General features: G+C 39.4%; 1 long non-coding RNA gene across 1 annotated transcript in view; it reads left to right on the top strand.

Annotated features, from left to right (window-relative positions):
* Positions 1 to 1,887: 1,887 nt before the first annotated feature.
* LOC112585625 overlaps positions 1,888 to 12,158 on the top strand; it is a 37,690-nt gene continuing 27,419 nt past the window's right edge. The window contains exon 1 of the long non-coding RNA XR_006551846.2: positions 1,888 to 2,035. This is a non-coding gene — a long non-coding RNA (uncharacterized LOC112585625). The remainder of the gene's footprint in view (positions 2,036 to 12,158) is intronic.

Below are 12,158 nucleotides of genomic sequence, written 5' to 3'. Positions count from 1 at the left end.
AGAAAAAGGAGAGAGAAAAGTAAGGAAAGGAAAAAAAAAAAAAGCTAAGGAAAGAAGGACCTTTAAAAAATACTGTGTAGCTAGAACACAGGGCTAGCGGTAAACGATGAAGTGGGAAATGTAGATCTTAAATCTCAGACCAAGACATTTAGATTGTATCTTGTAATCAATGAAGAAACACAGAAGTCTCTTTTAAATAAAGGGAGTTTTTAATGGAGAAATAGTGGGAGTAACGGGAGTAATAACATGTCTAAATCTGTTTAAAAACAATACCTTGGTAGTTTTGGGGTGGGGTTGTTAGGAACAGAAGCAGAGAAACCAATTCCCAGGCTATTGCAACAATCTAGGTGAAGCATCAAAAGAGCATTGTACTCAGTTGTGTCCAACTCTTTGAGACCCCATGAGCTGTAGCCCATCAGGCTCCTCTGTCCATGGGATTCTCCAGGCAAGAATACTGGAGTGGGATGCCATTTCCTCCTCCAGGGGATCTTCCTGACCCAGGGATCAAACCTGCATTTCCTGTGTCTCCTGCATTGGCAGGTGGATTCTTTACCACTAACGCCACCTGGGAAGCCCAATCTGGAAAAGATCATGAAGCAAGTCAGGCAATGGAATGAGGAATGGAGTTTGGGGTGAATGAAAGAGCTAATTAAGAGGTGGCAATTTAGAGAACAATTGGTTCTGGGGTTGAAAAAAATCATCTCTGAGAATGACATTGAGATACAGAATCTTCCACCTTATCATGCAGGAGTGGGGTTTGAAAAGGAGGTTGAACAGCTTGGGTGTCATTTTGAGAGTGAACACAACTGGAGACCACTAAGCAATGCTAGTCAATTAGTGGCTGCAGTTAGCAACTTCAGACCACAGTCACAGGTATGCTGTTCAGAGGCTCTTAGCTTTCTGTTTTCCGTGTTCCTCCAAGCTGCCTGACAGCTGATGGCAAATGCCTGCAACCAGAGCAAAAATAAAGCACTGAAGCTTCCAGATCCTCACTTAGGGGGATACTCCCAGGAAAAGCTGAGTCAAGAGCGCCTGCCTCCACTTCCAGGAGAGTCATCTTGCAGTTTCTCTTTCTGTTATACTCTAGTCATGGAGCATGGCTGTCCCCAAGAATGGCCACAGAGATCTTTTTTGCTTAAGCAGAAAAGAGGCTAGTTTGTTTGAACCCGATTTTATTAAAGTCTTGGGGATTACAAAAAGAAAATACATGGGAGAACATGAAACTCCCAACCTCATAAGACACAGCCCACATTCCTAGATCACACAGCCCATCTCATCCTTATGAATTAAAAAAAAAAGTGGGAACCCCCTGCACCTCCATCCTTGATCTCAAACTCCTTCCTCTTGGTAGACGCTATTGGTAACTCCCACGTCTCCAGCGTCACAGCATGCTGGGTGAGTGATATTATTCTGGATTTATAGTTTGTTATAGTTTTGTTCATAGCTAGCTGCCCTCAGTCCCCAGGAATCCTGACAAAAAAAAAAAAAAAAAAAAAAAAAAAGGTTGTATCATTTGTACCATACTTAAGTTTTAAAGTAATAAAACAATCTTGAGTGCTTAAATTTAGAAAAAAAAAAAAAATTAAAATGGCTCTTACTTTTAAAAGACCTTCAGAAAATATTACCAAACCTTTCCATATGGGTCCCCAACAAGGATTCTTCTCTCCAGTGTTGTTTGAGCCAATAGAATGGGACTGAGTTTGGCTCAGATGCAGAGAAGTTTCTCACTTGGAGGTAGGAGTGCTCACCCTAGTGGGTGTGGCTGCTTTACAGAGATCTTCTTGCAGGGATGTTCTCGGGAGAGTTCTTGGGGAGGGGCGCAGCTGCGCTGCTCCTGGATTTCGCTCAGATCGCCGCGCGGGTTGCAGCCTCTCTGCGCATGGCCAGCTGCCGCCATCTTGGATCCAGCCGTCGTTCGCTGCGTCAGGCTCAGCCATTTTTCAGGAGGAGCTCTGGTCTGAAGTGCCTGTTTGAGGCCACTGCATGGAACACCCTTTGAGCAAGTGAAACTGGGTTAATCACAAAGGACAAGAAGGTTAGGCTTTATTTTATTACGCGGATTCTGATTCCCTCGGAATTATTAATGGTCTTTGCTGGTGACAAAAAATTTTCATGTTTTTGTATAGTCCCTTCTATTTTGCTTTAGTTTTAATTACACTGCATTTGCTTTTTTTGGTTATGTTTATTATAGCATAGTCAAATTTTATATTGTTTTTTATGTACTTTATCTTTTTAAATAATTCTGAAATTACCATAATTATATTACCAATTCTATATTTGAGGCTATTATTGCTTCCAATATAAAATGGTTTTTAATTCATTTTTTCTGATTATATAAAAATATACTAATTATAGAAAACTTGGAATATAGAAAAAAATAATAAAAATGATAAAAATCCCCAGTACATGAAACTGTGATCATAGATGTACAGATTTGATTTCAACTTTTTTCATTTAGCCTTATAAGGTTAGGTGGCTTAACCGGTTATAAGGGTTTGGCCTTACATGGTTATTCCTCATACAGGAAATGAGTTCTAAGGTTATTGCAAGTCATTTGATCCTGTTTAGGCTCTTGTCTCAGCACAACATCACAGGCTGTCCTTCCCCACGCTGAGGCCAGCTCAAATATGTTTCGAGATAGAACATCTGCCACCCTGTCCTCCCAGTGGTCCGATCCTCCAAGCCACGGCTCTTATTCCCTCATTTTCTTGTCTTCCTTTCTTAGAAGAAACAAGTTTTTGTAGACTTCCACCCTTCTTGTGAGACCAGCAAAGCCTCCAAAACTGTGTCCTCTCCAGGGCTAGTTCTGTGTTGGGATCTTTCCTAGGATCCCCCAGTCTGCAGCTCCCATAATGCTCAAAGCAAGAATTGGTAGTTTTCTTTACAGCAAAGTTCTGAAGTGTGGTAAACAAGACTAAGGAATGAACCTTTGTGTGTGTATATATATATATATATATATTTTTTTTTTTTTACATTGCTGAGTGTTTTATAATTGCTTTACTCAGCAAGCCTGGGAAATATGTAAGTAGTCATCAGTTTCACAGATGTGGGAATTAAGGTTCAGAGAGGTTAAATGACTTGCTTTAAATAGTCACAAAATTATATCATTTGACTGTCAAATGAGAACTCTCTTTCCTATCAAAATTACATTCTTCTTAGGGTAAAAATAAATGATACTGTAATAAAGAGAGTACACAAGTTGGCCTAATAAAGGGGTAGGGGGCAAAATAGCAGGGAGAACAAGGTGAAAGGAGAGTGGAAGAGCACAGAGAGACCCAACAAAAGTCACAGATTGTAGGGAAAACAATAATTTGATACCCTGATGGCTTAAAAATGCTTGTTTGTGTATGTGTTTGGGGTGGGGAGTGGGACGGGGGAGGAGTTCCTGATTTGATCCACACATATGCCTATTGGCTCTCCTCCATTCTTGTAAGAACAGGATGAGGTCTTCTTTTCCTTCAGGGACAGTTTCAGTTGTACGTTTGGTGACACAGAGTTTGAACCTCAAATCAGATTAGTGTCAGTGCACACTGCAGCCTGCCTCTTCACCATGCTCTTCAGTACTCCTCCAAACCATGCTGTGGTGCTCTCGCTGCTCTCTGGTGCTTGGCACTGTCTCAAGCTCCTGGACAACTATCTCCCCCAGCCCACACTAAATCATGCATGCTGTCACTGCCTTGCTGGCTTTAGAGGAGGGGGTGGGCTGGAAGGCCATGTTTTCCTTCACTGCCTCAACACTCAGTTCCTCATAGTAACACTGAACAGGGCTATGGGGTATAACATGCTCTATTCAAGGTTTCAGGTTGATCAGAGAAAATGTCTCTTTTTGACAGAAGGGACAGGATATAGTGGTACAGTAGAGCCTGCCAATTTTCTATACATTGTCCATCTCCACTTTTTACTCAGTAGCATAATCCTGATTTCATTTGAGGCAGTAATGTGCTCTAACAGAAGGATATATTTTTCGGTTGTAGTTAACTGTGGCCTTATGGCTAAGACGGGCTTCCCAGGTGGTGCCCCGGTAAAGTATCCACCTGACAATGCAGGAGCCATAAGAGACGTGGGTTCGATCTCTGGGTCAGAAAGATTCCCCTGGAGTAGGAAATGGCAACCCACTCCAGTATTCTTGCCTGAAAAATTCCATGGACAGAAGAGCCTGGTAGGCTACAGTCCATGGAGTTGCAAGAGTCAGACACAACTGAGCACAGCTGTATTATTTGTTTAATGTCTGTCTATTGTATGGCTAAGATAAAGCCATTCAAATCATTGCTGGACTTCCAAATAGGGTCCCTTTGGAAAATAGTAATTATTCCTCTTTCAGTGTCTCCCTTTGTCTTTTATGCTGTCTGGAATGGGCATGCATGCGGCTAGAGCTCCAGCAATTATTATGACCCCCATCTGAAGCCCCAGTGAAACATACAGAGCAGCTGAATGCCTAATGATTTCATGATTCACCGTATCATCCTATATTCCTACCTCTGGGCTTAACAAAATAAAGGGTTTTCTGGGTCTTACATATGAAATATTTTGTTAATCTTAGGTATTTCAGCCGCTATTAGGGCAAATTTAATTTTGGGGCATATTTTAAGTTTTAATATTTTTGAAGTGACTATTACAGTGACTTTTTTTAACGCCATTGTTAGTTTTTTAAACTGCCAAACCTCATTATAACTTAAACAGAGTAATTTTATGTTCTACTTGTTAAGTAGAAAGTGAAACAATATTTTGGTAAATGATTAAGTATTAGGCTTGTAAAGTGTTCTTATGGAGTAATTCTACTTCTAGGAATAAATCCTAAGGGTTATGTATGTATGTATGAAGCTTTAGGAACAAAGCCATTTACATTATAAGAAGAATAGAAACCACCTAAATAGCAACATAATAAAATGGGTAATAAAATATGATATATTCATTGAATTAAGAAATTTGAGAAAAAAATTACTTTTTTATTTTAAAAAGTATTTTGTGGTAACAATTTAAACAATATTGAAGTTTATGAAGTAGAGTTATATTCTTCCTCTTCTACATAAGATCCACACCCTTAACCATTTAGTTTAGTGTTTGTCTTTCCAGTTTTTCCTTTGTCTGCTGCTGCTGCTAAGTCGCTCCAGTCGTGTCCAACTCTGTGCGACCCCATAGACGGCAGCCCACCAGGCTCCCCCATCCCTGGGATTCTCCAGGCAAGAATACTGGAGTGGGTTTCCATTTCCTTCTCCAATGCATGAAAGTGAAAAGTGAAAGTGAAGTCGCTCAGTCGTGTCCGACTCTTAGCGACCCCATGGACTACAGCCTACCAAGCTCTTCCATCCATGGGATTTTCCAGGCAAGAGTACTGGAGTGGGGTGCCATTGCCTTCTTTCCTTTGTCTATGTAAACAAATACAGATATGCACACACATATAACAAATAAATAATGGATTATAACACATATATAAAATAAAAATTATCAGTAACATGGAGAAATACCCATAGTACAATAAAAAGTCTTACAGATAATATAAAATTTGATATACAACAAGATCCCAATTATATTTCAGGAAATGCCCAGCAAAAAGAAAAGACTGGAGTGAAATATATAATAAACAAATGTGAATAAATGAATACATATTGCCAATATTAATAAATGTGGGGTAAGTCACTTCAGTTGTGTCCGACTCTGTGAGACCCTATGGAAGTGTAGTTGGCTAGGCTCCTCTGTCCATGGGATTCTCCAGGCAAGAATACTGGGGTGAGTTGCCATCCCCTCCTCTAGGGAACATTCTCAACCCAGGGATCGAACCCATGTCTCTTAATCTCCTCGTTGGCAGACAGGTTCTTTACAACTAGTGCCACCTGGAAAGCCCCTATTAAATACTTTACTATTAATAATACATGCTATTTTCTCCTCAGTTCAGTTCAGTCACTCAGTTGTTTCTGATTCTTTGAGACCCCATAGACTGCGGCATGACATACAGAATTTTTTCCACAATCCCCACAAGGCTAAAAGTGAAAGACATCTTACTATATTTCAGAGGAAATATGGGAGGCTGAGAGCACATATTTGAACCACCTGCCTCCCAGTCCCATCCAAAATGACCTAGAAAATTTTAAAATATGTAAAACCCTAAATCTTCCAGTAGGAAGCTAGGGAAGGAAACCATACAAATGCCAGAAACTTCAAAGAATTTCTTCTAAATCCTGTGCAGTTGGGACTAGATTAAAGGCCATCCAGGGCCTATCTGCCAGTCACCAATGAGCAGCTTGACCTGGGGAGACGAGGCCCTGGAGGCTGACTGCAGGACCCCATCAGTGATTCTTTTGGCTCTTGAAAATTGAATGAGTTTGAAGGTAGCAGGGTAGCAAATAATGGTAAATGTTTCAAGCAGAGAGCCCATGCACAGTGGCAATAATTATATTGTTGGACAGTTTCCCCAAGCTTTGGAGACCTTCACTGCCTCTGTGGAACTGGGTGTGAAGGAGAGGCCTAAGCGGCTCCCTCAAGCAGCATTCTGTCACTAGCTGTAGTGTTCTTTGCTGATGTACCTGGCTAGAGGTCTTGGCCTGGACAACTGTATCACACACAAGCAGTGAGCTTAGAGAGGGGGATGGTGTCCACAGAAACCCTAGATATGAATTACACCACCAAGTCTGTCAAATAGCACAGCTCTTTCACAAAATTAAAAAAAAAAAAAAAAAAAAAGGCTTTATAAATTGAAGTTTAGATGGCTTTTCCCCCCAAATTTTGACTTCACCTTCACACAACACATATCAGGGCTTCCCTGATAGCTCAGTTGGTAAAGAATCCGCCTGCAACTCAGGAGACCCCAGTTCGATTCCTGGGTTGGGAAGATCCCCTGGAGAAGGGATAGGCTACCCACTCCAGTATTCTTGGGATTCCCTTGTGGCTCAGTTGGTAAAGAATCCGCCTGCAATGTGGGAGACCTGGGTTTAATCCCTGGGTTGGGAAGATCCCCTGGAGAAGGGAAAGGCTACCCACTTCAGTATTCTGGCCTGGAGAATTCCATGAACTGTATAATCCATGGGGTCACAAAGAGTCAGACATGACTAAGCAACTTTCACTTTCTTTTCACGCAACACATAAGGATTAATGTGAGACAGAGCATTGACTTAAACATGAAAAGTGAACCCATAAAGCTTCTCGAGGAAAACACGACATCTTCATGACTTTTGTTTGAGGAAATTTCTTAAATAGGATACCAAAACTCTAACCTGAAAATAAAAGATTGAAAATTTGAACTTTATTAAAACAAATAATTTATATTTATTAAAAGATGACATTAAGAGAGAAACAAGGCAAACTTCAGACTGGTAGAATATATGTGCAATAGATGTTAACTGACAAAAAACTCATATTCAGACTATACAAAGAATAAGATCAAATAAAAGAGTAAAACTGAAAAACTAAAAATGGATAAAATACTTTAACAATCACTTTAGATAAGTTGATAGATCAATAAACAATAAGTGTAAACATTATTAATTAGAGGAAAAAGCAAGTAGCTAACAATACAAAGTGTTGGCAAAGATGTAGAGCAACTGGAGCTCTCATAAATTGTTAGTAGGAATATAAACTGATTTTTTAAAAATTAATTTAGAAAAATGTTTAACAATGTCTACTAAAACATATGTATACCCTATGGCCCAGAATTCCAATTTTAGATGTATACCTTACATAAATAAGTACTTGTATCTATCAAAATACATATGCAAGGGTGGTCACAGCAAGCAGCTTTATTTATGAAGTCAAAAGTGTATATATTTTAGAATATTCACATCCATGCAAAAAAATGGATTGGTCTGAACATAATGTTAAGCAAAAGAAAACAGACTTAAAAGAGTAGAATGATGGCTGGGCTCATCGAGGAGCAGATGCCAAGATTGAATTAGAAGTGCAGATTTGCTGGAATAGGAGTGGATGGAGAAAGCCTTCACCCCTGACATATAATGAAGGAAGGTAAGAAAGGGTAGAAAGAGCCTCAGGCAGTAGCGTAGTTCTGGGGAAATCTTGGCCAGCTCAAAGAGGAGCTTCAACACAAAGATTACCCATAGAAGGTTGCTTCACAGCCAGAAATGCTATACCCTTGTACCACCATGTTCAGTCATCAACTCTCACTATCCAGAAAGAGCATGATCTTGACTCAGAAGCTGAGGCGCTCACATCTGGAGACTGTCAACTAATTGTACTCCTTGTGACAGGTGCTCTGTTGACGGGAGATCTGAGTAACATACCTCCATGGCTGTCAGAGGGACAGCTGCTCTTGTGTGGAATCCAAAGTCATCAAATCTAGTCTGCAGGCATAGTCAGAAGAGCAAGGGGTTGTGACTCAGACAGGGTGGGAAGAAGCCTGATGGCTAGTAGAAAGTACTCTAGTTTTAGATCTGCACAGTGTTCTGTAAGTATGTACATTTTTACGTATATATTTACATAAGCATATGATACGTAAGTTATATTTCTGTTAAACAAGGAAGGGAATCCTTCCAAGATTACACATGGCCCTGACCGCTGAAGTTGTTTGATTAAGGAACTAGTCACCTGCCTTCTTTTAAGATTTAAGAGGTTCCTAAAAGTATTTTTAAGAAAGAGTTAAGACTTAAAAGAAAAAAACAAAAAACCTCCTCACCTGATTTCTGGAGGTGATAACTAAAGAAAACTCACTGTTTAAATATCAGAAAACTCCCATATGAGGTAGGACTAAGTTTGGCTGTGACGGTTACAAAATAATAGTAACTTAAATAAGATAAAATTTGTTTCACTATAACCTAAAAAAAAGTCCAGAAGTAGACAGTCCAGGCCTGATTTGGTGCTACTCAATGGGTGCCTTTTATCTTGCTGTTCTGCCGTTCTTGGCTGATTTTTTTTACCTCCTGTCCAAGAGCTATAGTCATTTTATCTGTATTCCAGCCACAGGAAAAGATGACGAAGGACACTCGCCCTTCCATTTAGAGACACTTCCCAGAAGTTACACAGAGCACTTCCACTTAACCCCCACTGTGTAGAACTTAGCTTTATGAGCACACCCAGCTACAAAGGAGTCTGGGATGTGTAGGTTTTATTTCAGGTGCCAGGAAACCAGCTAAAAAACAAGAGTTCTACTATCATACTAGGGACAAAGGGAAAATAGATATTGGGGAACAATTAGCCTATTGTACCATAACCCCACAAAGAATTTGTAGTATAAAGGAAAGAAAACACAGCATGCAAAAGGTACAGAAAAGTCAGATATAGTTATATAGTTTTATATATATATATAAATTTATAGTTTAGGAATAGAAATTTTTAGATGCATCTGTACAAGGATACTAATTTTAAAAATACAAATACATTTGGAAATAAAATATAAACTTGAGGAGAGAGTTAGTTGAGAGAGAGAGCATTTTAAAGGTAATTACTCTACTGTGAGATTTTGTACTTGATTAGAAACAGTGGGGAGCAAAACTGATAATGTAGAAAATGAATCATTAATACAGTTGATAAACTTGATGAATTTTCCCCTAGTGAATAAGATAGGGAAAACAGGTAAGGAAGGTGGGCATTTGGAGAGATAAGAGATGTGATACATGAACAGTGAAGAGTCATTGTGTGGATTGCAGGGCTTTTCTGAACAAATAGAAGAGGAACAACATTTAAGACCACAACAAAGGAAACGTTTATAAGCTGAAGGTAAATTTTAACCTGCAGATTAGCATAATTTCTTAAGTACCAGGAAAATGAATAAAATGAAATCTACATCTAGACATAACCTGATCAAAGTCTGAATTTCAAAGTAAAATAGAGGTGAAATCCAGGCAGAAAAAATATTTTCCCACAAAGGAAGGAAAATAGTTATTTCTCTGATATATGTTAGAAAGCTAAATATAATTTTTGGAGTGAAAAAGGTAAGAAGGCAGAAAGAACAAATAACCTTGGTCATTTATCAGGATTGAGATGTGGAGGTTCTATACTTGTATTAAAAAGAATGACACTCCCTTTCTTGACAGAATCATTGTATTTTAAATTTCTAAGTAAAACTTAGAAGATGGGGATATGTGAGCACTTGCTAGAAAATCCACATGATTTCTCCTACCTATTATACAGCTGATTACACCTAAAAGGCAAGAATGAAAGACTGGATAATAAGTGACCCTCTTCAGTTCAGTTCAGTCGCTCAGTTGTGTCCCACTCTTTGCAACCCCATGAATTGCAGCATGCCAGGCCTCCCTGTCCATCACCAACTCCCGGAGTTCACTCAAACTAATGTCCATCCAGCTGGTGATGCCTTCCAGCCATCTCATCCTCTGTCGTCCCCTTCTCCTCCTGCCCCCAATCCCTCCCAGCATCAGAGTCTTTTGCAATGAGTCAACTCTTGGCATGAGGTGGCCAAAGTATTGGAGTTTCAGCTTTAGCATCAATCCTTCCAAAGAACACCCAGGACTGATCTCCTTTAGAATGGACTGACACCACTAAAATCTTTTAGCTTAAAGAGGTTTCATCAAACCAAGTCAGAACAGTGAAAGCACCACCTTTTCATATGGATGCCACAGGTATACAGGAACACACACTAATTTCTGAGCCAATCTCTCTCACCTTTTGTTTGATTATAAAGTACTGAACAAGATAGAACTTCATTTAAACCAGGAGTCTATCATAGTGTTCATGAGCCTTCATGCAAGGATCACAGAGACTGGAAGAGTTGGTCTGTGAAGTAGCATGCAAATTTTATGATGTAGCCATTTTTCTGGGACTAGGAGTCAACTTGAACAAGTTCTTAAAAGAGTCTGTGACCCCCGAAAAGGCCCAGAACCAGTACCAACTGCAGACTTTATTCAGGGAGACTACTTCAATGGGGTTTTGAGGTGGAGGAAAGAGATAGAGTTGAAGTCTGAATACAATAAGTAAGAGTGGGGATTTATGGTCAAAAGAGCAGGATGGAGGTCAGTGGATGGACTAAAACAACTAAGAAGGAACATCAGGGGTAAAGGGGTATTCTGGCTGCATGGACCTAACAGGAGTCTAGCTGAGCACCGGTCAGGATCATCAGTTACCACCAGGGAGGTGATGGAGAATGAGGAGTCCTGTCAGATATGGAGCAGGATTAGATGTGGAAGAGGCAGGGGAAGTTCTTGCCAAACTGACTTAGCCAGGTTTTTGCTAACAGTGGTTCAGGCAGATTGTATAGAAATGAAAAATAAAACCACAGAATTACAAATATTGTTAAAGGCAATAGATGGTAAGTCAAATACCAAAGAGAAATATGAAATATGTACTGATATCATAAGGACCCAGTGATAAAATGATCAGAGAAAATAAGGAAAATATAAGGGAGAGATGCAGGAAATCCAGTCAACATGTCCTAAGAATACAAAAAGGAGAAAATAGAATGAATGTGTTGGAAGCAATAATCAAAGGAATAATAGGGGGAAATTGCTGAGTTTGTAGAACTGAAGTTTATGAGGCAGTAAAGAAGAGGCATAGTCACCTTGATATATCATGTTGAATGTTACAAGATTTAAGGAGAAGGAGAGAACCTGTACAAGCATCCAGGCAAGAAAAAAATAGCTTATTTCTTAAGCAGTGGTTCTCAACAACAGCTATGTAGTAAAGTCATGGGTGAGCCTTTAAAAAATACTTGTGTCTGGGCTTCATCTTTAAGCAGTCTGATTTACTTATTCTGGGAGGAGCTTTGGCATTGATTTTTAAAAAAATCTCACCCAGTGATTTGAATGTGCAGCTAGGGTTGAGAATCACTGCCCCAAGGGAAGGGAAATCATTGACTTTTCCCCTGGAGAACCAAAGACCATCAGTAAATGAAGACTGGCTCCCAAGGTTGGAAGGAAAAGAATGTTGTACTTGGTCAAGAGGTCATTTGTAGGAAAGACTAATATTCTCCTACAAGCCAGTTTTCTGAAGGTACTCTACTCACAGTTTAGAGATACAAACCAATCAACCTAAGAATAGAGAAAGATAAACAGAATGAAAGCGCCACAATAAAAAAAGAGATGATAGAAAGCAAAGGAAACTCTTTAAACCTAGATTAACATCTTAAAAACTGTCATCAATATATTTATTGTACAAGACAAATTTCAAAAGTCTTCAAAGTTGATAATGTGAAATAGCAATAATAATTTAGATCTAAATTCCAGATTACATCAATCAAAATTGTGAAGTGGGGAGAGAATAAG

This window comes from Bubalus bubalis, chromosome 1, assembly GCF_019923935.1.
Source record: "Bubalus bubalis isolate 160015118507 breed Murrah chromosome 1, NDDB_SH_1, whole genome shotgun sequence".
NCBI classification, from domain to species: Eukaryota; Metazoa; Chordata; class Mammalia; order Artiodactyla; family Bovidae; genus Bubalus; species Bubalus bubalis.
The sequence above is the reverse complement of the archived record's forward strand: the minus strand, read 5'-3'. Positions and strand labels throughout refer to the sequence as shown.